The 27,832-nt window shown below is 43.3% G+C and overlaps 1 long non-coding RNA gene across 1 annotated transcript; it reads left to right on the plus strand.

Annotated features, from left to right (window-relative positions):
- The first annotated feature begins 622 nt into the window (after positions 1–622).
- On the plus strand, positions 623–25,022 carry LOC308571455. The gene is made up of 3 exons (XR_014001451.1): positions 623–1,880; positions 3,061–3,209; positions 24,546–25,022. It is a non-coding gene; the product is annotated as an uncharacterized lncRNA (long non-coding RNA).
- Positions 25,023–27,832: the final 2,810 nt, after the last annotated feature.

Below are 27,832 nucleotides of genomic sequence, written 5' to 3' on the forward strand. Positions count from 1 at the left end.
TTCATACCCTATTTTTCTAGAAAAAGAGATGCCAGAACTCACCATCAGTGCCTCCCTTGGTTTCTTATAATGGCAATAGCGCCCACCTGAGAGATGCTATAACTGAGTTCTGCGAAAAAGAAAGCCCTGGGTGTTATGTACTGAAGTTCTGACCCTGGGCCAGCAGGGGGATACTGTAGATAGTTATGCAAATAAGGGATCGAAAGTGACGTTCAGTGATTGGATAGTTTTAGAAAATTGTTACAGTTACGTTGTACTGGAGTTCTATATAAGCAGGCTGACTGAACCCTTCAGTTCTGTTCTGTTCTGGTCTCTGAATAAACAAGAGCTGTTTGAAGAATCGCTGTGTCATCTGATATGTTCACCCACAACTTAACACTGGGGACATCTTATTCCATACCCTCCAACTTTTCTGCAATGAAAATAGGGACGTCCTAAGGAAAAGTGGGACATTCTGGAATTAAATCAGAAACTGGGACAGCTTCTGTATATCTGGGACTGTCCCTGGAAAACAGGGACACTTGGAGGGTATGAATTCATAATTTAAAGTCATTTTCAAACTGTGCTCCTAGGAATCCTGGGAGGTCTTTGGAAGAGTTTGGACTTGATATCCCGCCTTTCACTCCCCTTAAGAAGTCAGTATATAATGTTTTGATGAGAAATAATAGATGGAGGTCTATATTTGTCTTTTCCAATTTTTGCCACAATGTGTGTCTTGGGACTGTATCGAAAGCTGACTTTAGGTCGATAAAAGTGACATATAATTTTTGCTTCAAATTATGGATGTATTTACATAGCAGAAAGTTCATCACAAAGCACTGGTCAAATCAATGTGGATTTCCCTCTTTGGAAACCTGCCTGGACTTCAGATATCACCTTATTTGTATCTGCCCATTCTTCCAGTCTCCCAAGAAGGAGCCTGGCATATAGTTTAGAGGCTACATCTAACAAACTAATGGGTCTATAATTGGCAGGGCTTTTCTTATCACCCTTTTTATATATTGGGGCAGTTATACTCAGCTTCCACCCTTCCGGTATGCGACCTGAGCTGTTAATGTGTGAAAACAGTTTTGCAAAAATGGGTGACCAGAAATCAGGTCTTATCTTATAGATCTCCAGTGGGATCATGTCTTCTCCTTGAGCTTTATTGGCTAGTTGGTTTACGATTAGTCTCTTAATCTGATTGGGCATGACGTTTGGCCATTCTGGCAGTTCTAATAAACTGAGTATGGTAAACTTGTGAGGGTGAGTCAGGACGGGGGCCATATATCCCTGTAAAATATGTCACCCAATCCTTTCCTTGGACAGATCCCCTTAAGGAGTCCCAAAGCGGCTCACAATCTCCTTTCCCTTCCTCCCCCACAACAAACACTCTGTGACGTGAGTGAGGCTGAGAGACTTCAGAGAAGTGTGACTAGCCCAAGGTCACCCAGCAGCTGCATATGGAGGAGTGGGTAAGCGAACCCAGTTCACCAGATTACGAGTCCACCGCTCTTAACTACACCACCCTGGCTCTCCATGTAGGAAGCTTATTAAGAGTTCAGCAATGGCAGGCAAACTTCTCCAAAAGAGCTGGTCCACAATCTTCCCACACCCAGCACAGCAGTAAGGAAGTGAGGGCCTCTTTCTAAGGTGTAAGGGACAGTCTGCAGAGGAAAACCGTGAGGTCATTGTTATCCTGAGAATGCGCCCTTCCATGGAACAGGTTCCAGAATACTCTGCAACGCTCTGAGGTTCCGCAAAAAAATGTGCAGGACTCCTCTGCCAATAAACTGATGTGGGAAAGGGTCATTTGAAGATGTGACATTAAGAAATCACTCCTAAAGCCCTGCACAGTGTAAGCAAAAAACCTCATTTCCATCTAACCGTCCTTTGTTCAGGTGATCAAATCTAGCCTGCTGCATAACACAGGGTTGCCAAATGTCCGGGAAATCCCACACATGTCCTCTTTTTGGGGAGCCAGCATGCCCATCTGGGGGGATTTTTACATTTTAAAGGAAATGTCTGGGTTTTTAGGTTTATTTATTTCTTTTCTTTTGGGGGTTTGTGGCTCGGGTGCCGGCATCGGAACCGGCGGCTTGGGCTGCTTGGGCGCGGCTGCAGGCATGCGCAGCTTGGGTTGGCAGTGGCTCAAGCTGTCCTCTTTTTTGCGCTTCAAGATATGGCAAACCTAACATAACAGTGATGTAGCAATGGCCCTTATTCACCTTTGCTTGTATTTTTTAAAATGTAATTCTGTGTGTGTGTTTCTTCTTCTTTCTTGGGCCACGAAACAGCTATTACACAGGCAAAACTGCTGCTCTGAAGGCGGAATATGCAAACCCTAAAATTGACGTTAGAAAGAAGGAAAAAATCCCTTTCAACCCAGTGAGGGTTGCTGTTAGTGTACCCCAATAAGAGTGAAGGATTGACAGCGACTTGTGGGTGCAGTGGGATGTCTCTGCAGGTGGCACCGTGCCCCACAGGTAACACTTTGGGGGAAACTGGCCTAGAGTATCAGCTAGGCATTGTAGGCTTCTAGTAACCCTCTTTCATCGCTAGTAGGTAGGTGATCATATGATTAAATTATCTTTTTAGAATCCAACAAGCTTTCAACTTTCAAACCTGATACAAACGCTTTGCCTTAGTGCGCTTGGGTAACAGAATTCTGTTTAGAAAGAGTTCCATTAAGCAATTTGCTCAAACAAAATAGCGTATTTTGAAGTAAAGAATTCAGTGCCCAGGGGCTTTCCCTGCTGGAACGAATATCACATCAACAGCTATTCAGTATTCAGCCTCATCACTATCTGAAACTGCTTTGCTTGAAAATGAGATTGGTTGGAATTTGCTCCTGCTTGGTGTTGTCGCTACCCGAAATGCAGGCTTTAATGTGATTTGCCTCTTTTGGATTTCTGAAGCGCCAAGGGTTCAAAGATGTTAATGCTCTGGACTATCAGATTCTTTTTTCAAGCCTCTGTCATTCCAGCTATACTTGAAGACAGAGCAGTTTTTCAGATAACTTTTTGAATATGAAGAAGTGAATTCAGAGGGAACTGGCTTAACATTGTGTTTGTCCCTCAGAGGTACTGAATGCCGCGGCTGAGGAGAGGGAGCCCTTCCTGGGATGCCTGGAATTCGTGCCTGGAATTCCAGTATTGGAAGTGACCTAAGCTAGGAAGGCAGGAAGAAAACTGTTCAAGCGTCATGAGGGGGCAGATTTCAACTCATCGGTAAATCCAGCAATTTATGATTTGTGTAGCTCAGATTGCACAGTCTAAACTACTGATGACCAGGGCTTTTTTTCAGCCAGAACTCGCCAGGACTCAGTTCCAGCACCTATCAGGTGGGCATCATTGCCATTCTAAGAGAACGAGGGAGGTGTTCAGGGTAAGTTCCGGCACCTCTTTTTCTAGAAAAATAGCAGCGATGATAAACATGATAGCACTTAGATGATAAACACAGGGTCAGTCCTGCCACTGGTCAGAGTGAAGCAGCTGCCTCAAACAGCTGATTTTGGGTGCCATGAAAAGGCAGCAATTAGTCTGAATAATAATAACAGTAATAAATGGTGGTAGTGGTAGTAGTTTTACTCCCAAGGAGAGGCAATTGTGAAATTTTCTACATCACGTGCTAGTATAACTTGACCATTCTCGCTTACCAGGAACCGTGACATGAGCAGGGTTGCCATTTATTTTTCTCCTTCAGGCGGCAAATGGTCTTGGGCCAGTTTGGCCTGGAGAGAAATGTGAGGGGTGAGGTGATTTGGCTGAGGCGAAGTCCTCACCGTCATTTGTTTATTTTAAAGCGTTCAGAAATTTGTGATCCATATTTCCTTCACCCTGGAGATGAACAGCTCACACCGAAATCAGACAGAGTTACTCATTCTTCCTCCTGAGGCTGGTGGGGGACTGATCCCAGCTACTCAACTTTCATTCAGCAAAGTTTGTTTTTAGCCAGTTTCTACATCAAGACACAAAGCAAGGAATGGTCATGGGGATCTAGGTCATGGGGAGTGGAAATTTAAATGGCCATTTAGCTGTCATTTAACATCTTGGGGGAGCTGAGCTCACCCCCAATATTGAGGGGCCACTATCTGCTGCCACCGCAGGGTGAGTGTTCAGGAGCTGCGCAGGGGTGGGACACGTGGAGGGTGAATATCACCCTCCCCGTGCCTCAGACCCCGCCGCTGGGTGAGCATTCGTGTGCTGGAGGGCGTGGTGGGATGCGCGTGGTGGGGGGGACACATGACGTTATGCATGTGACAGCACATAACTCTGGGTCCCCTCAATGTGAGAGGCAAGTCGGTGCCCCTTCCTGAGCTCCAGGTTTCTAAAATAATGCCTCTCCGTGTATTCCTGTCTACTGCCCTGAAGTCAGCAGGAAAAGCTCTAATGATCCCATCTCTACAAGATGCTAGGGCAATGGTGACATCATACCTTCCAACATTTCTCCGATAAAAATAGGGATGTCCTAAACTGCGGGAGGCACTGGAAGACAGGAGTGCCTGGCGTGCTCTGGTCCAGGGGGTCACGAAGAGTCGGACACGACTAAATGACTAAACATAATAATAATAATAATAATAATAATAATAATAATAATAATAATAATAATTTTCATTTATACCCTGCCCATCTGACTGGGTTGCCCCAGCCACCCTGGGTGGCTTCCAGCGTATATAAAAATATAATAAAACATTAAACATTAGAAAATACTTCCCTATACAGGGCTGCCTTCAGGTGTCGTCTAAAGGTTATATCTCCTTTGCTCCGGGAGCACATAACCCCAATCCCCTCCCACATTTCTCCAATGAAAATAGGGACATCCTAACAAAAAGCAGGACATTCCAGGATCAAATCAGAAACCGGGACGGCGTCCGTAAATCTGGGACTGTCCCTGGAAAATAGGGACACTTGGAGGGTCTGTGAAATGGGGCAAGGGATTTTTGGTAGTGGCCTCTTGATTCTGAAACCCCCACCCTTGGGAAACATGGGCCACTCCTACTGTGGCTAGCTTTAAGAAACAAGTAAGACTTTTTTATTTGGTTGTTTACTCATGTTTCGCTGACCCTGCACTTTGCTCTGAACCTTCTATTGTCTTAAGAAGTGCAAATTCAGTAGGTTTATCCATATATGCAGATTGAATAGATTTTCCCCCATCACTGCTCTTTCTAGCCTGTTACGATGCATGCTAGACACAGCCCTTAAGGGGGGAAAGTCTGAAATCCCACCAAACAGCTGTTGGAGGGGAAAAGGGAGTGGAGCAGAGATGGAATCCAGTTTCTCTCTTCTTCAACCAGTGGCGCCAGGTATAGGGGGCAGAAGGGACTTCAGCTCCCCCAATATTTTTGGGCAGGGCAGGGAGCAGCATCCCCCCAATATTTAGGGGGCACCGCCCCCACCACTACCAGGCACCCTCCATGCGCCTCAGCCTCTGCCCGGCAGCCCAGGAGCCAGGCAGCGGCTGCAACAAGCTTGGGAGGTTAATGTGGGGGGCAAGTTGGCCCCCCTGTCCTGAACAGATGATCAGTGGGATTTTGCCTTTTTAAATAAAGACCGTGCAGGCACATGCTTGATCATTACCTCAGGCTAAAGAACCGCACATGAAATATCCATTTGGATATTCAAGTTTTCATTTAGCAAGTGATATGGACTGTATCTGGATCAATGAAGAAAAGGCAGATGTTTTCATCAATATTCATTTAATATATAAATGATCAAAGCTAGCAACCAAGTTTATGGAGGTGCATATTTATTTTGCTATTTCAGGCATTTTCTGTTTTTAAAAAACTATGCAGCAAGAGATCCTGGTTTCTCATCATGGTTTCTCAACCATCAATTCTGGGTCTCTAGTGTAGGAGCCAACTCCTAGGGGCTGGGGATGCTTTGGCCCCCACAATAAAATATTTGAGGGGGCCGGGCCCTAACGAAGTTGATGGGCCATTCAAATGGTGTGTGTGCACTGGGCGGGGCATACCTGGGCCCTCACAATATTTTATTCAGGTTGGCCCCCTTGCTCTCTAATGAGTGTAACTGTCACATATCTGTATTTTTTGTTATAAGATATTTATTAAGATTTTTTTAAAGTATAACAAAAAAATAACAAAAATACAAAATAAAAATAGTTAAAAAACATACATTTTTTCTTTTACTTATTTTCCTTTAGCTTGTTTCCCGGACCTCCTCATACCTCCCTTTTTTGTATTCCACTTCCATCTGTTGGATCAGCAAATCCTTACCCTCTTTAATTATCCTAATCTTTGATCTTAAAAATAATAGCATTAAACTTTTACCTATTTATAACCCTTTTTTCATATTCCCTTAAAGCATTACAGCTGGAAACCACTTAATTTCTATCCAACATCATTCTAACATTCATTAATTTTACAATATTTCTGTAAGTAGTCTTTAAATTTCTTCCAATCTTCTTCCACCGACTCTTCTCCCTGGTCTCGGATTCTGCCAGTCATTTCTGCCAGTTCCATATAGTGCATCAGCTTCATCTGCCATTCTTCCAAAGTGGGTAAATCTTGTGTCTTCCAGTACTTCGCGATGAGTATTCTTGCTGCTGTTGTTGCATACATAAAGAAAGTTCTATCCTTCTTTGACACCAATTGGCCGACTATGCCCAAGAGAAAGGCCTCTGGTTTCTTCAGGAAGGTATATTTAAATACCTTTTCCAGTTCATTATAGATCATCTCCCAGAAAGCCTTAATCTTTGGGCACGTCCACCAAAGGTGAAAGAATGTACCTTCAGTTACTTTACATTTCCAACATTTATTATCAGGCAAATGATAGATTTTTGCAAGCCAGACTGGGGTCATGTACCACCTGTATACCATTTTCATAATATTCTCTCTTAAGGCATTGCATGCCGTAAACTTCATACCTGTGGTCCACAACTGTTCCCAGTCAGCAAACATAATATTATGTCCAACATCTTGTGCCCATTTAATCATAGCAGATTTCACCATTTCATCCTGAGTATTCCATTTCAACAGCAAGTTATACATTCTTGACAAATTCTTAGTTTTGGGTTCTAACAGTTCTGTTTCTAGTTCTGATTTTTCCACCTGGAAGCCAATTTTCTTATCCAAATTGTATGCCTCCATTATCTGATAATAATGACAGATATCTGTATTTTAAAACATCAGGTTTGCACACCCACACTTCAAATTTTAGATGTAAACCTATAAAATGCCTAAATAGGCCCACAGTAGTAATCATAAATGACAATCTTACGCATAGTGGTCAGAATGTCCCCCTGGATTCAGTAAAACCTAGTAAAGATTGAACTGTGGAATCGCCTCATAGCCAAAACATATTTGGCCTAAAATAGGGCCTTAGAAAGCACTGCAAATAACAAGGCCAGTGGAAGTGATGGTATTCCAGCTGAACTTTTAAATTTTTTTTAAGATGATGCTGTCAAGGTGCTACACTCAATGTGCCAGCAAGTTTGGAAAACTCAGCAGTGGCCAGAGGATTGGAGAAGATCAGTCTACATCCCAATCCCAAAGAAGGGCAGTGCCAAAGAATGCTCCAACTACCGCACAATTGCACTCATTTCACACGCTAGCAAGGTTATGCTTAAAATTCTACAAGGAAGGCTCAAGCAGTATGTGGACCGAGAACTCCCAGAAGTGCAAGCTGGATTTCGAAGGGGCAAACATGCGCTAGATTATGGAGAAAGCTAGAGAGTTCCAGAAAGGCATCGACCTGTTTCATTGACTATGCAAAAGCCTTTGACTGTGTCAACCACAGCAAACTATGGCAAGTTCTTAAAGAAATGGGAGTGCCTGATCACCTCATCTGTCTCCTGGGAAATCTCTATGTGGGACAAGAAGCTACAGTTAGAACTGGATATGGAACAACTGATTGGTTCAAAATTGGGAAAGGAGTACGGCAAGGCTGTATATTGTCTCCCTACTTATTTAACTTATATGCAGAATTCATCATGCGAAAGGCTGAACTGGATGAATCCCAAGCCGGAATTAAGATTGCCGGAAAAAATATCAACAACCTCAAATATGCAGATGAGAAGGACAGATCCTGTAGCTGAGGCTCCAATACTTTGGCCACCTCATGAGAAGAGAAGACTCCCTGGGAAAGACCCTGATGTTGGGAAAGATTGAGGGCACAAGCAGAAGAGGACGACAAAAGATGAGATGGTGGGACAGTGTTCTTGAAGCTAGCAACGTGAGTTTGACCAAACTGCCGGAGGCAGTGGAAGACAGGAGTGCCTGGTGTACTCTGATCCATGGGGTCACGAAGAGAGGGCTTTTCTTATCATGACGCTTGTCAAACTGTGTTTTCAATTAGTTGACTCCTAAATATCCATAATACCATAATAAAGCCATTATCTATCTCTATCTCTATCTCTATCTCTATCTCTATCTCTACCTCTACCTCTACCTCTACCTCTACCTCTACCTCTATCTATCTATCTATCTAGTCTTACAGGTACTGGTACATTTTTTGTCTTTTGTTTTGTTTTTAACTGTTATTATGGTTTAATTTGCCTCACACTTACTAGTCATATCCCTGGTGCTATTTTCCTTGCTTGTGTTACTTTCTAAGTATTTGAGTGAAATTTTTTCATGCCTTTATGTCTGCCTCAGGCAGATAATTTTTCTTTTCTTTCTATGGCATTCAAGCAAAATTAGCTGAGCCATTCTGAAGTTTGAGGTTAAAGGAAGGCGTTCTGTTCTTTTCTTTTCTTTGCAAATGTAGCTGTTTCCCAACAATTATCATTGTGAAGTTTTAATACCTCCCAAGTTGTGGAAGGGATTAAATTGGGCTGGTACATAGTTTTTGTACTGAGGTCAAGTTTTCATGGCTATAGTGAACTGCCGTTTCCATTACAGACGTACCATTAGATTGTTTTGGCTGCAGCTAGATGGCCAACCTAGGAGCAAATGGCAAGAAGCCTGTCACTGCTTCTGGAGTATTCAAAGCTGGTGACCGAAGATGCTGCCTTCAAGCAGGCTCTTACACACACACACACACACACACACACAATTGTCCAAGCAACTCTCCTCTTTTGATGCTCCTTTGTTATCTTGACTACAGTTCATCCGCACATGCTCAGAAAGACATCAGCTCTGCCTTGTGCGTGAAGGTTTAAGGTTGTTCTTCAAGGCAGGGGTGATCCAAGTTGGCCAATGTTACTGGGTTGAGGAATAAGATTGGAGTCTCTCCCTTTGAAAATGCATTTTTTTCTTTCTCGAGTTGTTACCATGCATAACCTCCAGCCAACCTAAGGGGCAAAAGCAGCAACTGAGGGTTGTTTTGCTGTCATCATATCCAGGCAGGTATTAGGTAACAAGCTTCATTGTGAAGCTAATGGCATGTTGGTTGTTGCCTCTTTGTGAAACAAAGTCAGAACGTCACAGGAAACCTTTTAGTTATGATGGTTAGTGTAGAGGCCTAAATTGTAGTGAAAGGTTTACTGAGAATACAGTACGTAGCAGGAATCTAAAGCTTACTAGGGATGCAATGACCCCCACAGTGTGTGTGTGTGTGTGTGTGTGTGTGTGAGTGTGTGTGTGTATGTGTGTGTGTGTAGAAGGAGAGAGAGAGAGAGAGACTCTTCTTTCCTCGGTCAAAATTCCTTAATGATTCACCTAATCAGAAATCACAAAAGGTGAAATTCAGCAACAAACTTTATACGTACAGTGGTACCTTGGGTTAAGTACTTAATTCGTTCCGGAGGTCCGTTCTTAACCTGAAACTGTTCTTAACCTGAAGCACCACTTTAGCTAATGGGGCCTCGTGCTGCTGCCGCGCCGCCGGAGCACGATTTCTGTTCTCATCCTGAAGCAAAGTTCTTAACCTGAAGCACTATTTCTGGGTTAGCGGAGTCTGTAACCTGAAGCATATGTAACCCGAGGTACCACTGTATTAGTAATACCCCAAAATTAATAGGGCACAGCTCTTCCATAAAGTAACAAGGAGCGCCACAAACCCCCTGCACAGTTTTCCTGCACAAACCTCACTGAAATAAACTGCTCCCACTTCACCAGGGCTGTGTCTCATTTGGCAACTGAGCCTCCCTCTCCACGGCCTGAGCTGCTGCTGAAAAATCCATCCGAGGAGGCTCCCACATCATGGAAGAGCCACTTCTGTGAGTCAACAACAGCGTAAATAAGAGCCAAAGCTAGTCTGGAGGTTTCATTTACACACAGAAATGGATGCAAAAGTATCTGATGTCTATTTTGCTTACCACTACTCTGTTTGTTGTCAAGCTACCCTCTCAGAATGACATTGATAAATTATACTGTCAGCTAGGAAAATTCAAAGGTGGAAAAGCCAAGATCCCAATCTTGTATACATGTGGATATGTAAGGAAAGGCACGTATGCTAGGTCTCCCACCATAGACGTACACACACACACACACACACACACACACACACACACACACACTTGAGTAGCCTGACCATGCAAGGATGCTTTCAAAAGTAAATTTAATGAGTACAGGAAGCACATGCTCACAGTGGAGGATGGATGCCCAGAAAGTTGAGTGTTGCCTGTATGAAAGCCTATCCCTCCCTAAAGCGGAACAAGTGTTTTGTGCCCATTGGAGCAGAGTGCCAGTGATTCTGGAATTCATCAGTTACCTGGTTTAGTATACAATTTTTCACCAGGTCGTAAATCCTGATTGTATTATGAATTTAGGGCCATCTCCCTTGACCGCAAGCTTAACATGAGTCAACAGTGTAATGAAGCAGCAAGAAGAAAGCTAACACTATTCTAGGCTGCATCCGCAGCAGCATAGTCAGGGGTGTCTTACCCATAGAGGCTAGTGGTGCGGGGCGCCAGGGCACCAAGTTCTGGAGGGCACCAGGGAAGAGGTGGAGGCTGGATGCGGCGCCTCCTGGCATCAGCTCACCACCCTCGCCCGCCTCTGCCATGCCGTGCCGAAGCAGCGCCACACCCGGAGCCTCTGTCTGCTGTGGCCACCACGGCATGAAGTGGCCAGCTGAGCTGGGAGGTGCCGCGTCCAGCCTCCATATCTTCCCTGCCGGAAGAGCCGCCCTCTTGCCACTGCCCGCCTCCTCCAGCCCCACCGGCAGTGCCATCCTCCCTAAAAAAATGGGAAATGGGGGGCTCGCGCTGGAAGGAGCTTTGCACCACGGTGCCGGATATGATTAAGACGGACCTGAGTATAGTGTCCCGATCAAGGAAAGTACAGTGGTACCTCGGGTTACAGACGCTTCAGGTTACAGACGCTTCAGGTTACAGACTCCGCTAACCCAGAAATAGTACCTCGGGTTAAGAATTTTGCTTCAGGATGAGAACAGAAATCATGCTCCGGCGGTGCGGCAGCAGCACGAGGCCCCATTAGCTAAAGTGGTGCTTCAGGTTAAGAACAGTTTCAGGTTAAGAACGGACCTCCAGAACAAATTAAGTACTTAACCCAAGGTACCACTGTAATAGTCCCACTCTATTCTGCCTTGGTCAGATCACACCTGGAATCCTGTGTCCAATTCGGGACACCACAATTTAAGAAGGATGTTGACAAGCTGGAACATGTGCAGAGGAGGGCAACCAGGAGCTGCTCTGGGGACCAGCAGCGGCAGCCATGGAGAGACTATGGAGAAGTAACGCAATTGTGCTGGTCCAGGGGGGAGGTTACCGTGGGGTGAGGTCCAGGACCTGAGTTGAGGGTCGCCAGACAGTCCTCCTCAGGCAAAGCAGGGTCCACAGCGAGAAGCCGGGCAAGGACAGGGACTCTGGGGGAACAGGACTGGATGCTGGCCGAAACAGCTCATCAACGACATTGCTCCCTCAACCTGGGACCGGGCTGACTGGCCTTTATCTTCTTCTAAGGCCGGGGGCGGCCCCAGCCCCCAGGAGACCCGCCTCTCCTGGCCTTAAGGCGAGCACTCCTCCTGGGAGAAACCAGTTCCCTTCGCCTCTCTGCCCTGAGCCTCTGCAGTTCAGGAGAGGCTGAAGGGTTACTGGACCCAGGGGGAGACTCACCTGTAGGCACTGAGTCCTCAACCACCTCCGGAGCCAGAGTGGATTCACCTGGTGCCTGCTCCTGAGGATCCGGCACAGGTGCAGGCGCTTCAGAATCAAGGCCCTGCCCCAGTTCAGCCGGCCCTGGAGGCGGGGACTCCTGTGCAGGCTGGGATTCCTCCGGTTCAGTCTCTGAATCGGATTCCCAGGCCATCACAGCGATGCTCTACCACTGCCATCACTCCGGACAAGTGTTGGCTCATCTTCCTCCTTGAGCTTGGTGGCAGTGGTGCTGGCAGGGGAAATATGGACATTCCAGGATCCAATCAAAAGCCAGGATTGCTTTTGTAATTCTGGGACTGTCCCTGGAAAATCAGGACATTTGGAAGGATAAGCAACCTGGGCTCCACCCAAACCTGGAGCCAGGCCTGTGAGAAAGAACCAGTGGGATCCTTTTTGGCATTAAAGTCTCTGTGATCCATGTACAGGGGTTTCTCAGAAGAGAAATCAAAATGGAAGAAGTTCACATGTGGTGGGGCTGCATTAAAATTTAAAAAAATGGGGGAAGTGAAGAAGAAGAAAGAGAGGAGAGCTCAAAAGGAGAAGGAGAAGAACTAGAGAAAGGAGACAAAGAACAGTAGATTGCGCATAGGTTTGATAAGTTAACTTATACTACAGAACAGATGACGTTAAAAATACTAAACTGGAATGTGAATGGACTGAACAATAAAAACAAAAGGAACCAGATTACACATGTATTATTGAAAAAGAATTATGACTTAATATGCCTCCAAGAGACGCATATAATAAATAAGCATAAGAGACTATTATGTAATAAGAGACTGGGAGCAGACTTTGTGACATCAGATAGAGTGAAGAAAAGAGGGGTGGTACTATATATTAAGGAAAAATATGAGCCACAACTATTATATAAAGATGATCAAGGGAGAGTAATCATTGTTCAGATGGTGTTTCAGGGAGAAAAAATAATTGTTGTTGGAATATATGCTCCAAACGATAAAAAATCTGCTTTCTATTCTGAATTAAGAGATAAATTGATGGAATGGATGGATCAAAAAATGATTTTAATGGGTGACTTTAATGGGGTGGTGTCTCCAAATTTAGATAAGCTAACAAAAAAACAAGAAAAGAAGGAAGGTAAATTACCGCGATCTTTTTTTGACATGGTAAATAATCTGGGATTAATTGATGCATGGAGACTCAAAAACCCCACTACAAAACAATACACTTTTTTCTCAAACCCAAATCAGAGCTGGGGGCGAATAGATAGCATTTGGATCTCGAAGGAATTAACCCAGAATTTAATTAAATCAGAAATTCTCCCAAGAATTATATCCGATCATAATGCGGTTTACAGTGAGCTGAAAGGCAAGGATATTAAAACAACTAGATGGAGAATGAATGAATTTCTATTTAATGATCAGAAGATTGTAAATAAGGCAATAGAGACAATAGAAGATTACTTTAAATGGAATCTAAACGGGGAAACTGCTATAGAGACGGTGTGGGACGCAGGAAAGGCAGTTATGAGGGGCTTTTTAATACAGAAAAACAGCCAAGTAAGAAAAGAAAAAGAGTTAAAGAAGGAACAGATCCTAACACAGATTATGGAAAATGAAAAAAAATTAACCATCAACCCCAGTGAGGAGATCGCAAAACAGAATATAAAGATATTACAAGCTAAACTTTCTACAATAATTGATCAAGAGGTAGAATGGAAAATTAAAATGATGAACCAGAGGACATTTGAATCCGCAAACAAGATAGGCAAATATCTGGCGTGGCAAATAAGAGAAAGAAGAAAACAAAATACGATTAGTAAGATAAGGGAAGGAGAAAGGATTGTGGAAGAGCCAAAAGAAATAAGGAAGATATTTCAAAAATATTATAAGGACTTATATAAAAGAGGAAAGGAAACAAAACAAGAAATAGAGCAGTTTTTGCAAGAACATCATTTAAAACAAATCCCAAAAGAAGAAAAAGAGATATTAGACCAGGAAATTACCCAAGAAGAGATAAAGAAGGCGATTAAAAAGATGAAAAACGGGAAAGTGCCAGGCCCAGATGGGCTCTCAGCCAAATATTATAAAACACTAAGTAACCAAATATCCCCAGTGTTAGGCGAAGTGATGAATAATATATTAAAGGAAGGAAGGATCCCGAATACCTGGAAGGAAGCATATATTACTTTGATTCCCAAAAAAGAGGCAGATACTTTGGAAGTGAAAAACTATAGGCCAATTTCACTACTAAATAATGATTACAAGCTATTTGCAGATATAATGGCAGAAAGACTAAAAAAGGTTTTGAACAACAGAATACATAAAGATCAAACGGGCTTCCTCCCAGGGAGACAACTAAGGGACAATGTAAGGAACTTGATAGACATTATTGAATATTTGGATATGAGTATAGATAGACAAGCGGCCTTGGTATTCATAGATGCGGAGAAAGCGTTTGATAACATCTCGTGGGATTTCTTGAAGAAAAGTTTGGAAATGATGGGAATGGGAGAGAAATTTAGAAAAGGCATAGAAGCTATATATAAGGAACAGAAGGCAAAATTGGTAATAAACAACACCACAACAGAATATTTTAGTATATATAAAGGAACTAGACAAGGCTGCCCCCTGTCCCCTCTATTGTTTATAACAGTATTAGAAATACTAAACGAGAGACTGAGGGGGGCAACAGAAGCCACAGGAGTCAGGGTAGGAAAGAGGGAATACAAAATCAAGGCCTTCGCAGATGACATTGTACTAACCTTAGAAGACCCAAAAAACAGCGTAAAAGAAGCTTTACAAAAAATTGACAAATTTGGAGCCGTGGCAGGACTTAAGGTAAATAAAAACAAAACCAAAATGTTAGTTAAAAATTTAACAAAGGAAGAAGTGATAGATCTAGAAAGAAAGACCAAAATTGCGGTAGCTAAGAAAGTGAAATATCTTGGGATCTGGGTTACAGCTAAGAACATAAATTTATACAAGGATAATTACGATGCCACCTGGAGGAGTATAAAGAAAGACATGGAAATTTGGGGGAGGATGAAACTCTCCTTTTTGGGGAGGACAGCTGTTGTTAAAATGAACATTCTGCCTAGAATGTTATTTTTATTCCAAACCATCCCCATACTTAAAGGCCTAAAACAATGTAAAGAGTGGCAGAGAGCCTTGGCAAAGTATATTTGGCAGGGGAAAAGGCCACGGATAAAAATGAAAATTTTGATAGACAAAAAAGAAAGAGGGGGTTTTTCTCTCCCGGACCTAAGTTTATACTATGAAGCGGCTTGTATATATTGGGTAAAAGATTGGATAAAACTGGAGAATAGAGAGCTACTGGACCTGGAAGGCTTTAATAATTGGTACGGATGGCATTCGTACCTTTGGTATGGGAAAGTGAAAGTTCACAAGAGTTTCTTAGATCATATTTTTAGGGGACCATTATATCAAGCATGGGAAAGGAACAAAAACCTCCTCAAAAGAAAGACCCCATGGTGGATTTCACCAATAGAGGCCTTAACGATTAAGAAAATAAATATGGAGGAGATAAACGCCACCTATGAAGAAATGTTAAGAAAAACTGACCAAGGGCCCAAACTCAGACCTTATGAAGAAATAAAAAATTTATTCACTGGTTGGCTGCAATACCACCAGGTGAATGATTTGTTAAAAGAGGATAAGAGGAAGGCGGGTTTTGATGATAAAAAATCAAAATTTAGTATAGAAGTAATAGAAGGCAAAAATAAAACCCTGTCCAGAATTTATGATATATTACTAGAGTGGTACACAAAAGATGAGGAGGTGAAGGAGGCAATGATTAAATGGGCAATTGACTTTGGTTATAACATTGATTTTGAAAGGTGGATAGAAGTTTGGAATTGTAACATAAAGTTCACAGCATGTATGGCATTGAGAGAAAATATCTGGAAGATGCTATATAGATGGTACCACACCCCTGTGAAATTGGCCAAAATGTATAGATTAAAGGATAAGAGATGCTGGAAATGTGGCGAGGTGGAGGGTGACCTATATCATTTATGGTGGACATGTAAAAAGGTGAAAGGCTTTTGGGAATTAATTTATAATGAACTTAAAAAAATATTTAAGTATACCTTTCCCAAGAGGCCTGAAGCCTTCCTGTTGGGAATGATGGATAAAGAAATTAAAAAGGAAGATAGGACGATATTCCTCTACGCCACCACAGCAGCGAGAATTATGTTGGCACAATATTGGAAAGTGGAAACCATCCCCAACATAAAGGACTGGCAGATTAGAATGGTAAACTATGCTGAGCTTGACAAACTAACAGGTAAAATAAGAGATCAGGATGAACAGAAATTTCTGAAAAATTGGAGTAAATTTTGGAAATATATTGGAATAAATGCTTAAAGTGAATTGACGGGGTTAGAACAATACGACCAGCGAGTGAATTTAAGACTATAGATTGAAAATCAAATACGTAATGGAAGGAGATATTTGATACTTATCAAAAGGATGGAGGGAAGTTCAGATTGTGTGTCTTTCTTTTTTCGGATGTGTGGTTTTTTTTTCCTCTTTTTTTTCTTTGTAATTTTTTCTCTGTATTTTCATATATATCTGTTTTTTGTGTATAACTTCAATAAAAATGCATTATAATAAAATAAAATAAAATAAAATTAAAAAAAATTGGGTCACCAAGGATGGTAGACTACCGAAAACATTTTTCGAGATGACAGACAACTTGGACTTAGTCGATATTTGGAGAACAAAGAATCCCTTGGGAAAAGAGGGAACTTTCTTTTCTGAAGCCAAGATAACATGGACTAGAATTGACCAAATATGGGTAACTAGAGGAATGGCACCAAAGACAAGAAAAGTGGAAATCTGCCCAAAAGCCTGCTCCGACCATAATGCTGTTAAGATGGAAATGAAACTAACACCAACTGGCTCCTTTAGATGGAGGATGAATGACACCTTATTTAGAGATGAAGAAGTGCTTAAGAAGGCCCAAAAAACCTTGAGAGATTACTTTGAGATAAATATGAGCACCAATGTGGAAAAAAGAGTAATCTGGGATGCAAGCAAAGCTGTCATGAGAGGGTTCCTGATACAACAGAATGCAATAAAGAAGAGAAGCCAAAATGAGAAGAAAGATAAAATTTTGGGGAAAATAAAAGAAAGTGAGAAGAAATTGAGAGTAAAACCAAAGTCGCAGGAGATTTTGAGAGAAATAAAGTTATACCAAGTACAATATATGGAAATGATGAATCAGGAAATAGAATGGAAAATTAAACAAATGAGACAAAAAACATTTGAATCAGCTAATAAATGTGGGAAATTGCTGGCCTGGCAAATGAAAAAAAGACAAAAATTAAATACTATCACAAATTTAGAAGTGGAAGGAAAGAACATACACAACCCAACTGAGATTAGAAACTGTTTCCAGAGGTATTTTAAACAACTATACACACAAGGGCCACAGAAAGAAATGGACATAGACCGATTTCTGAAGACAAATGGATTACAAAAAATCTCTCAAGAAAGTAAATTAATGTTGAATTATAAAATAACTGAACAGGAAGTAGAAGGTGCCATCCAAAACATGCAATTGGGCAAATCTCCAGGACCGGATGGGCTGACTTCTAGATATTATAGATCCTTGAAAGAGTGGTTAATACAGCCTTTAAAGGAAGTCTGCAATGAAATATTGGAAGGGAAAAGGGCACCAGAGTCCTGGAAAGAGGCGTACATTACACTTATACCGAAAACAGAGACTGAAAAGACTCAGCTTAAGAACTACCGCCCCATATCATTACTTAATGTGGATTACAAAATTTTTGCAGACATTTTGGCCAAGAGATTGAAAAAAGTGTTGATGGAAGAGATTCATAAAGACCAAGCGGGCTTTCTCCCGGGAAGACACTTGCCTGACAATTTGAGGAATATAATTGATATTCTGGAAAAACTAGAAGTGAACATAAATACTAAAGCAGTTTTGATATTTGTGGACGCGGAGAAAGCTTTTGATAATATCTCTTGGAGTTTCATGAAGAAGAACCTACAGGGGATGGGGGTAGGCCAAGGTTTTGAAAACGGTATAAGTGCAATTTATTCAGAACAAAAGGCTAAACTAATTGTAAATAATGTGGTGACGGAAGAATTTAAGATAGAAAAAGGGACAAGACAAGGTTGCCCAATTTCCCCATTGCTTTTTATATCGGTCCTGGAGGTTTTGCTGAACCCGCTGAAGGGACCAGCGGGTTAAAGGTATACAGGTCGGAGCTAAACAGTACAAATTGAGAGCATTCACAGATGACTTAGTATTGACGCTACAGGAGCCAGAATCTAGTACTAAAAGGGTTTTAGAATTAATTCAAGAATTTGGTCAGGTGGCAGGATTTAAACTGAATAAGTTAAAAACCAAGGTTTTAGAGAAAAAATTAACACCGATTGAGAGAGAGAGGTTTCAGAATGAGACAGGCTTGACAGTGGTTAAGAAAGTGAAATACGTGGGGATTAATATGACAGCCAAAAATGGGAATTTATTTAAAGACAATTATGAAAAATGTTGGACGGAAGTGAAAAAAGACTTAGAAATTTGGTCAAATTTGAAGCTTTCACTGCTAGGCCGCATTGTTGCGATAAAAATGAATGTATTGCCTAGAATGTTGTTTTTGTTTCAAACATTGCAAATTGTGGACAGGATGGACTGTTTCAAGAAGTGGCAGAGAGATATTTCTAGATTTGTCTGGCAGGGCAAGAAGCCCAGAATAAAAGATATTAACTGATGCAAAGGAAAGGGGTGGATTTGCCCTGCCAGACTTTAAACTTTACTATGAATGCAGCAGCTTTTTGCTGGTTGAAAGAATGGCTACTTCTTGAAAATACAGACATTTTGGATTTAGAAGGTTTTAACAACGTATTTGGATGGCATGCATATCTGTGGTATGATAAGGTCAAAGCACATAAAGCATTTAAAAATCATATTGTCAGGAAAGCACTCTTTAATGTTTGGATAAGATATAAGGATTTATTGGAAAATAAAACCCCAAGGTGGTTGTCACCGATGGAAGCGAAAGCTCTGAAAAGGCTCAATATGGAGGCCAAATGGCCGAAATATTGGGAAATTTTGGAACAAGATGGAGATAGACTGAAATTGCAGAGTTTTGAAAAATTAAAAAACAAAGTGCGAGATTGGCTTCATTATTATCAGATAATGGAGGCATATAATCTGGACAAGAAAATTGGCTTCCAGGTGGAAAAATCAAAATTGGAAACAGAACTGTTAGAACCCAAAACTAAGAATTTGTCAAGAATGTATAACTTGCTGTTGAAATGGAATACTCAGGATGAAACGGTGAAATCTGCTATGATTAAATGGACACAGGATGTTGGACATAACATAATGATGGCTGACTGGGAACAGTTATGGACCACAGGTATGAAGTTTACGGCATGCAATGCCTTAAGAGAGAATATTATGAAAATGGTATACAGGTGGTACATGACCCCAGTCAAGCTTGCAAAAATCTATCATTTGCCTGATAATAAATGTTGGATATGTAAAGAAACTGAAGGTACATTCTTTCACCTTTGGTGGACGTGCCCAAGGATTAAGGCTTTCTGGGAGATGATCTATAATGAATTGAAAAAGGTATTTAAATATATTTTCTTGAAGAAACCAGAGGCCTTTCTTCTGGGCATTGTCGGCCAATTGGTGCCAAAAAAGGACAGAACTTTCTTTATGTACGCCACAACAGCAGCAAGAATACTTATTGCAAAGTATTGGAAGACACAAGATCTACCCACTCTGGAAGAATGGCAGATGAAGGTGATGGACTATATGGAACTGGCGGAAATGACTGGCAGAATCCGAGACCAGGGAGAAGAGTCGGTGGAAGAAGATTGGAAGAAATTTAAATACTATCTACAGAAATATTGTAAAATTGATGAATGTTAGAATGATGTTGGATAGAAATTAAGCGGTTTTCAGCTGTAATATTATAAGGGAATATGAAAAATGGATTATTTAGGTAAAAACTTAATGTCATAATATTTTAAAATTAAAGACTAGGATAAACAAAGAGGGTAGGGATTTGCTGAACCAACAAACCGAATTGATATACAAAAAAGGGAGGCGTGAGGAGGTCCGGGAAATAAGCTAATGAAAAATAAGTAATGGAAAGATGGAGTTGATTTTAACCATTTTTTTTTATTTTGTATTTTTTTCTTTTTTTCTTTTTCTTTTGTAATACTTTGAAAATCTTAATAAATATATTATTTTTAAAAAAAATTTAAAAATTGGGATATGATAAACGAGGAAATTTTTAAAAATGTTCAAACAAACTTTCACAAAAGAACCAGAAGCCTTCTTCCTCTTAGGAATATTGGGACCAGAGATTCCTAAGGAAAAAAGAATAATATTCTTATATGCCGCAACAGCAGCGAGAATACTGGCCGCCAAAAAATGGAAAGGTGAAATGATACCATCAAAAGAGGAATGGCAGGAGAAATTGTTTGAATATCTTGAATTAGCAAAATTGACAGAGGCAATTAGGAGACAGCCAACTCGAAGGTTAAAAAAAAGAATGGGGAATTTATAAAGAATATTTAATTAAACATTGTCCCCAAGTGAAAACCTGCACAGGCTTTGACTAAACTCCTCAATTTGCAAGTTAGATAAATAACACATGAGATAGAATAAAGAAAGAAATGGAGAGAAGGAATATGGAAGCAGTGATAATAATAAGAATAAAAAAAGGATGAACCCTCAATGCGGAGGTTGGAAGTCATATGAAGAAATTAAGTAATTGTGAATTAACAAAAATATTTAAATAATACAAGTCTTCTTTAGGAATTTAAGGGTTTATATATTTGTTTATTTGGTAATCTTTTGTTTCTTCTGTATTTTATTTAGAATGTATAATTTTTACCATGGAAGAAAATCAGTAAAAAGGATACTGGCAAAATGGAAAAAGTTTGCCATTGCTTTAGCTTAATACAGAAAGCATCCTCATTGTTACTAAGGACTTAAACACTGCATTTTCATTTTTAAATTGCAGCTCTTCACTCTACCATTATATGCTGCCAGTCAAATTACTTCCCCAGCTATCCCTTTATGAATGGAAATCTAAATTAAATGAAAATGAATACTCCCCTTTCAGTGACCAGCACAGGGCTTTGCCTTAAAAGTCCCCAAAGATCCATAAACGGAGGGCGCATGACTCACTGCCCCATCTGTTTCCCTTTCCTGGGTTGTTAGCACATGGATTTGTGCCTGTTTCATATTCTGTATTTGTCAATGAATGTTTCATTTGACCTTCAAGTTTATGAGACAGAAAAGTATGCAAGGTGACGCTTCTTATGAGGTGGACATTCCTTGGTGAGCATGTGAATGTTTTCAAGATTTATTCTGCCAGGAGATCAACCTGCGCTAAAGCAGCTGGGAGAATGTTGTAGGCCTGCATGACTCAAAGCTAAATTACGGCAATACAGTGGTACCTCGGGTTAAGTACTTAATTCGTTCCGGAGGTCTGTTCTTAACCTGAAACTGTTCTTAACCTGAAGCACCACTTTAGCTAATGGGGCCTCCTGCTGCTGCCGCCGCGCCACCGGAGCACGATTTCTGTTCTCATCCTGAAACAAAGTTCTTAACCTGAAGCATTATTTCTGTGTTAGCGGAGTCTGTAACCTGAAGCGTATGTAACCTGAAGTGTATGTAACCTGAAGTACCACTGTATTTGCTTTTTATTCAACAGACCTTCATCACTTGATGACCACCTATGAATACATGTGTGTGCATGTGTGTGCGTGTATGTGTGTACATATATAGGAGCTTCACACATAAGTATGGACTGTGGGTGAAGCAAGTGATGTGCATATATATGAACTAGCCCTTAGAAACCAAGCATGTAATTTCTGGCACACAACCCCAAACGGTATATTAGATTCAGGAAGGAGGAATTGCAACAGTGATGCAGATACCCATTCCTGTGCAAGTTCAGCAACTCCTCTTCTTCCCCAAATACGGATGAATTCCACTCCAGATGATTATATACTTGGAAATCCGTGTCTTAAGGGCTCATCCAGACTTCCTTTTGGGGCACATTTCTCGGTACAGGACCATACTTTAAACTGCAGGGGTCAGCAAAATTTTTCAGCAGGGGGCCAGTCCACTGTCCCTCAGACCATGTGGTGGGCCGGACTATATTTTGGGGGGGAAATGAACGAATTCCTATGCCCCACAAATAACCCAGAGATGCATTTTAAATAAAAGGACACATTCTACTCATAAAAACACACTGATTCCTGGACCATCTGCGGGCCGGATTTAGAAGGCGATTGGGACAGATCCAGCCCCCAGGCCTTAGTTTGCCTACGCATGCTTTAAAGCTCTATGTCTGAGTACAGTGGTGCCTCGCAAGACGAAAAGAATCCGTTCCGCGAGTCTCTTCGTTATGCGGTATTTCGTCTTGCGAAGCAAGCCCATTAGCGGCTTAGCGGATTAGCGCTATTAGCGGCTTAGCGGATCAGCTGATAAGCGGTATAGCGGCTTAGCGGATCATCTGATAAGCGGCTTAGCGGCTTAGCGGATCAGCTGTTAAGCGGCTTAGTGGATCAGCTGTTAAGCGGCTTAGCGGCTTAGTGGATCAGCTGTTAAGTGGCTTAGCGGCTTGGGAAAAGGGGGGGGGAAACCCCCGCAGGAACTCGCAAGACATTTTCATCTTGCGAAGCAAGCCCATAGGAAATTCGTTTTGCGAAGCACCTCCAAAACGGAAAACCCTTTCGTCTAGCGGGTTTTCCGTCTTGCGAGGCATTCGTCTTGCGGGGCACCACTGTATTGTTGTTGTTTTGTTTCCCCCTGAACTGGAGCAAATGACAATCAAGTTTTCTGTGGAGTCTGTGAATTGATCTGATTCAGCAGTAAAACATGGATTTTCCCTGGGGAAGTGCCTCCCCCCACCCCCCAGCTTTAAAGTTCAGATCTGTGCCTGGAAGGCATGGTGCAAACAGAAGTCAGGATAAGCACTTATTATCCAGGGGGAAATTGCACACCTGTTCTAAATGAATGTGTGGGATGTATCATCACCGTAGCAGTCAAATACAACATTTCCTGTTGCCTAGAGTGGACACACAGGGGAATGTGGCTTCAGACAGGGAGGACTTCCTGTCATACCTGCTCTGGAGTCTCATCCCCCTGTGTGTGACCAGGTAGATGGGCCTGACCCTGCCAGACCCTATAAAACGGCTAGCCGCGCAGCCATCTTCCTCTCTGCTAGCTCTTAGCCAGCAGCACATGGCTCGTCCTTACAGAGGATGGAAGCCACAAGCTAGAAAGTCTGAGGTCTAGCTCAGACCTCTTTTCTCTACAACTGTAACTGTAACTACAAGATAAAGCCTGCCTTCAGGACAATACTGTGAACTGAATGTAAGTAAACTTTATCATTACTTTTAAAAGAAGACTGTTGTGTCATTATTGTTTTTAATAGGGTACTAAAGGGGAAATTAAGGGGTGCGGGTGGCGCTGTGGGTTAAATCACAGAGCCTAGGACTTGCCGATCAGAAGGTCGGCGGTTCGAATCCCCGCAACGGGGTGAGCTCCCGTTGCTCGCTCCCTGCTCCTGCCCACCCAGCAGTTCGAAAGCACATAGTGCAAGTAGATAATTAGGTACCACTCTGGCGGGAAGGTAAACGGTGTTTCCGTGCGCTGCTCTGGTTCGCCAGAAGTGGCTTAGTCATGCTGGCCACATGACCCGGAAGCTGTACACCGGCACCCTCGGCCAATAAAGCGAGATGAGTGCCGCAACCCCAGAGTCGGCCATGACTGGACCTAATGGTCAGGGGTCCCTTTACCTTTTAAAGGGGAAGTTTACCAGGAACAATCCAATCTGGACAAGCCAGACTGGATTGCTTAACTTAAATGATTCTAACGAATCCATCAACTTGCTTCCAGCAGTGTGCAACGGAATGTGCTCTGCTACTTGCTCACTAGCATGAGGAGGGATAATATTTAATCAATATATCCTCTTTGGCTTTCCTCAACATTCCCACAGAATGCCTACTCTGGGGAATGGTTGTTAACAGTGGCACTCACCACTGCAGTGTGCCCGAGCCACACATCTCTCCTGGGAGTGACGCAGTGGCTTGGGCGCCCATAGGCTCCATGCTGCCCCAAACGGTCTGCCCGCTGCCTTCCCCTCAGCTGTAGGGCGGCTGAGGGGGAGGAGGCAGGCAGACTCCTCAAAGACCCCTTCCTTCCCTCTGCCCCAGTACCTGAGGGTCCTCACGTCTCTCCAGGGATTTGGCCAGAACAAGGTATACTTTGGGGGAAGGCTCCCTCCCTGCAAAAATAACAGAGCAATCAGCAAGCGCCTGGTTTCCAACCTGCTAGCATCAGACTGGCACATGAGGGAGGGGGGACACGGAAAGGAAGCATTTCTATCATATAGGGCACTCAACTGGCATTTCCACTTACCTGGGGTGGTAGCCTTTCCCCCCTTGTTCTGGCCGGCCTCTCTCCTAAGGAAGAAACAAGCTCAGTTAGTCTGATTGGTTGGAGGATTTCAAGATAAATCTATAGATAATAACATGTATCTCTTTTATTCTAAGGTTCATTATGGTAGCTGAGACTACTGGTTGATGTTGGCTAGAATCTCAGGAAGGACGTTTTCATGGGATGCAGAAATTAGAGAAAAATATGAGCTAAAAAGGCAAGGAGAGCCACTTCTTCCCCTGGTCCAGTTCCACACACCATGTCAGCTTTTGTCTGAAGGAAAGAATGATGGGGGGGGGGTGCGTTTCATCTCCACAGAAGCATTCCCAACCAGAGCCACATTGCCCAATGGGCAGAGCAGGAACCGGCCTATGGGTCCCGTGACAACAGATTAAAATGAATACTGTTTTCCGTAATAAAATTGGTTTATTAATATTGTTGGCTGGTAAAATCAAAAAGGTATCAGGAGATAATTTGCGAGGAGACCAGCGATATTTTGACTGCCACAGGTATTAATCTGGAACTGTGCCCAACCAAGGGTGAACCTTGGGCTCTCAAATGTCAACAGAGCCCTGTACGACCATAAGATTCGGCACACCCCCTTTGTTCTTCAGCATTGTTTTGGCACTCTCTGCAGCGCGGTGCCCAGTGTGAGCACACTGGTCGTGCCATCCTAAAACTGCCCCAGCCCAGCCTTGGGATATGGGGTTGGCATGGGAGAGAATCACCCCCCATGTCCTGCCCAGGTGGACCACAGAGAAACCCTCCCCGTAAAACTATAGGAATATCTAAATCAGGCCTTCCTCCTCCAGCTGGCAAGGTGACCGTGAAGCACTTCCTCTGCCACAGAAGGTCCCTGCACATTTGGGGTTTCCCCATGGCGCCGCTGGGCTGCTGCTTGGCCGGAGCCTTTCCCAAACCACGGCCCTGCGAAGGAAGGAGGACATTGTATTCTCCTGGCATAGGCATCCACTCTAGGGGACAGGGGTCCTGTGGGCCCTCCCCAATGATTTTCCTCTGGGGCACAGTCCCCTCAATGTTTTCTCCCCCCCATCTGCCTTCCCAGCTTCCTTCCTGCTCCCCCCCCTGCTATATCCCTCCTCCTGCGTGGCACATAGTAGCTCAGCAGCAGCGCAGGGGAAGGCAAGCCAGCGGAGGCAGGGCCCTCCTGCGGTGGGGACATAGGGCCCCCAGAGGGGCCTGCCCCCAAACTACAGCGGAGACAACCTGAGCGCTGGCGAGGGTGTCCGGCCAGCTGACTCAGGGAAGGAGGGGGACAGAACAAGCCACCCTGCCAGGCTGCCCATGCCCACGTCACCACTGGCTGCCAACGATCGCTGCTCCTGCCTGGACACATAATGGCCCAACCCTGGCTTGGAAGGAGGGGGCGAAGGGCTGGGGAGAGATGGGCCTGCTCCCCCCCCCCCAACCCTGTTTCACTCAGGTTGGCACCACAACCTCCTGGCACATGTGAGGAATAAATTTCCCATGGAATTAACATACCACAACTTCCACAGCAGCCTCCCTTTCTGCCATTTCTTCATCTTCTTCTTTGGCGATCACTCGTAGCCGAGTAAGATTGTCTTCCATAAACACGGTTTTAACAATGAGTCCGTAAGTGACTGTGGAGGCCAATTCTGGATCCACACGTCCTTCCACAGTGGGGACATTGGTTCCCGGGCAGGAGTTGATCATGGTGTGGATTTGCCAAGCAAACCTTCCTCTTAGCACGTTTGTCCCTTGCGTCCTGAGTTCGAGTGTCTTACCCATGACACCGTTGGTAAAGGCTGTTCTCCAACTGGAGCGCTCGCAAGCCAGTGTTTCCCAGTTGTCAGTGTTTATACTACATTTTTTAAGATTTGCCTTGAGATAGTCTTTAAACCTCTTTTGTTGACCACCAGCATTACACTTTCCATTTTTAAGTTCGAAATAGAGTAGTTGCTTTGGAAGACGATCATCAGGCATCCGCACAACATGACCAGTCCAACGAAGTTGATGTTCATTGCTTCATCACTGGTGATCTTTGCTTCTTCCAGTACACTGATATTAGTTCACCTGTCTTCCCAAGTGATGTGTAAAAATTTTCAGAGACACTGTTGATGGACTCTTTCAAGGAGTTGGAGATGGCATTTATAAGTGGTTCATGTTTCACAAACATATAGTAAGATTGGTAGTACCTTTGTAGTACTTTGTAAACAAGCATTTTGGTTTCCCTCTGCACTTCAGTCGGGAGAAAGCCACACTCACAGAGCTCAGGCGATGCTGAATTTCGGCATCAATGTTGGCCCTTGTGGAAAGATAACTTCCTAGGTAGCAGACGTGATCGACATTTTTTCTTCATGGCGCCACAGCTGCCTGGCTTAGGATCTGGGAGACAGAAAGGAAAATAAAAACAGAGGAAGATGTTACAGATGGGAAATGTCAGGGACATAAATTTAGAGACCCTGGCTTATGTTTCACAGCAGGACTCAGCTGCGAAAGGTGGTGAGGGGGTGGTGCGAGGCATCTGGGCATTAGCTGTACAAACCAAGCCCTGGCTCTGTGGCTCACCTAAATTCAGGGAACTCTGTTCCCAGGCAGCTGGCAGAGCCCCTCTTTGCCACATGCCCCTGGCAACGTCGACTTTCCTACTGATCCTAAGCCCAGCCTAGCTTCAGGTCCCCCACCAAGAACCCCCCTTCTAGAACCCACCACTCTCAACACTCTCAACTGCCTCCCCCCAACATTCGAACTCCCTTTCCAAGCCTCCTCCAATCTTCTCTCTCCACCAGAATTCCTCTCTCTCTCTTCCTCCCTCCCTCCCTGCTTGACATTCCCTTTGGAATTACCTTAGTTACAACATTACACACAATCATAGCTGTCAACCTTCCCCTTTTTTGCGGGAAATTCCCTTATTCCAGCACCGTTTCCCGCTGCTTCCCACTGCTATCCCGGATTGTTAGATATCCCGTAGACTGTCCCCAGGACAGGTGAGGTTGCTGATCCCTTATTTTCAAATCTGAAAGTTGACAGCTATGCACACACTATTGTTATAGATTGAGGGGGAACCCACTAAACCCTAGAGATTAATAAATGGTAGGGTTTGGGATTATTTGGAAGGGAGAAATACAAGCTACAGAGGACTTCCTGGGCTACCCTATGCAAAAGGACCTGGCCAAGCAAGGGCCTTTAAGAAACGATTCAAGGACAAGGAGAGCCTAACTGGAAATGCAAAAGAAGTCCTTTTCCCTTGCCCTGCGGTGTGAACAGGCAGGGGATTTGAAAGGGGGCCAGGATCAGGGGCAGAGGAAGGGGGTGCGGTGGGGGTGGGTCACCCTAGGTGTCACCACTGGGGGGGTTGAGAACATGCCGGGCGACACCGCAGGGCCTGCAGCGCGCCCGAGCCATGCATCTCTCCTGGGAG

The sequence above is a fragment of the Podarcis bocagei genome (assembly GCF_964188305.1).
Source record: "Podarcis bocagei genome assembly, chromosome: 13".
Lineage (NCBI taxonomy): Eukaryota > Metazoa > Chordata > Lepidosauria > Squamata > Lacertidae > Podarcis > Podarcis bocagei.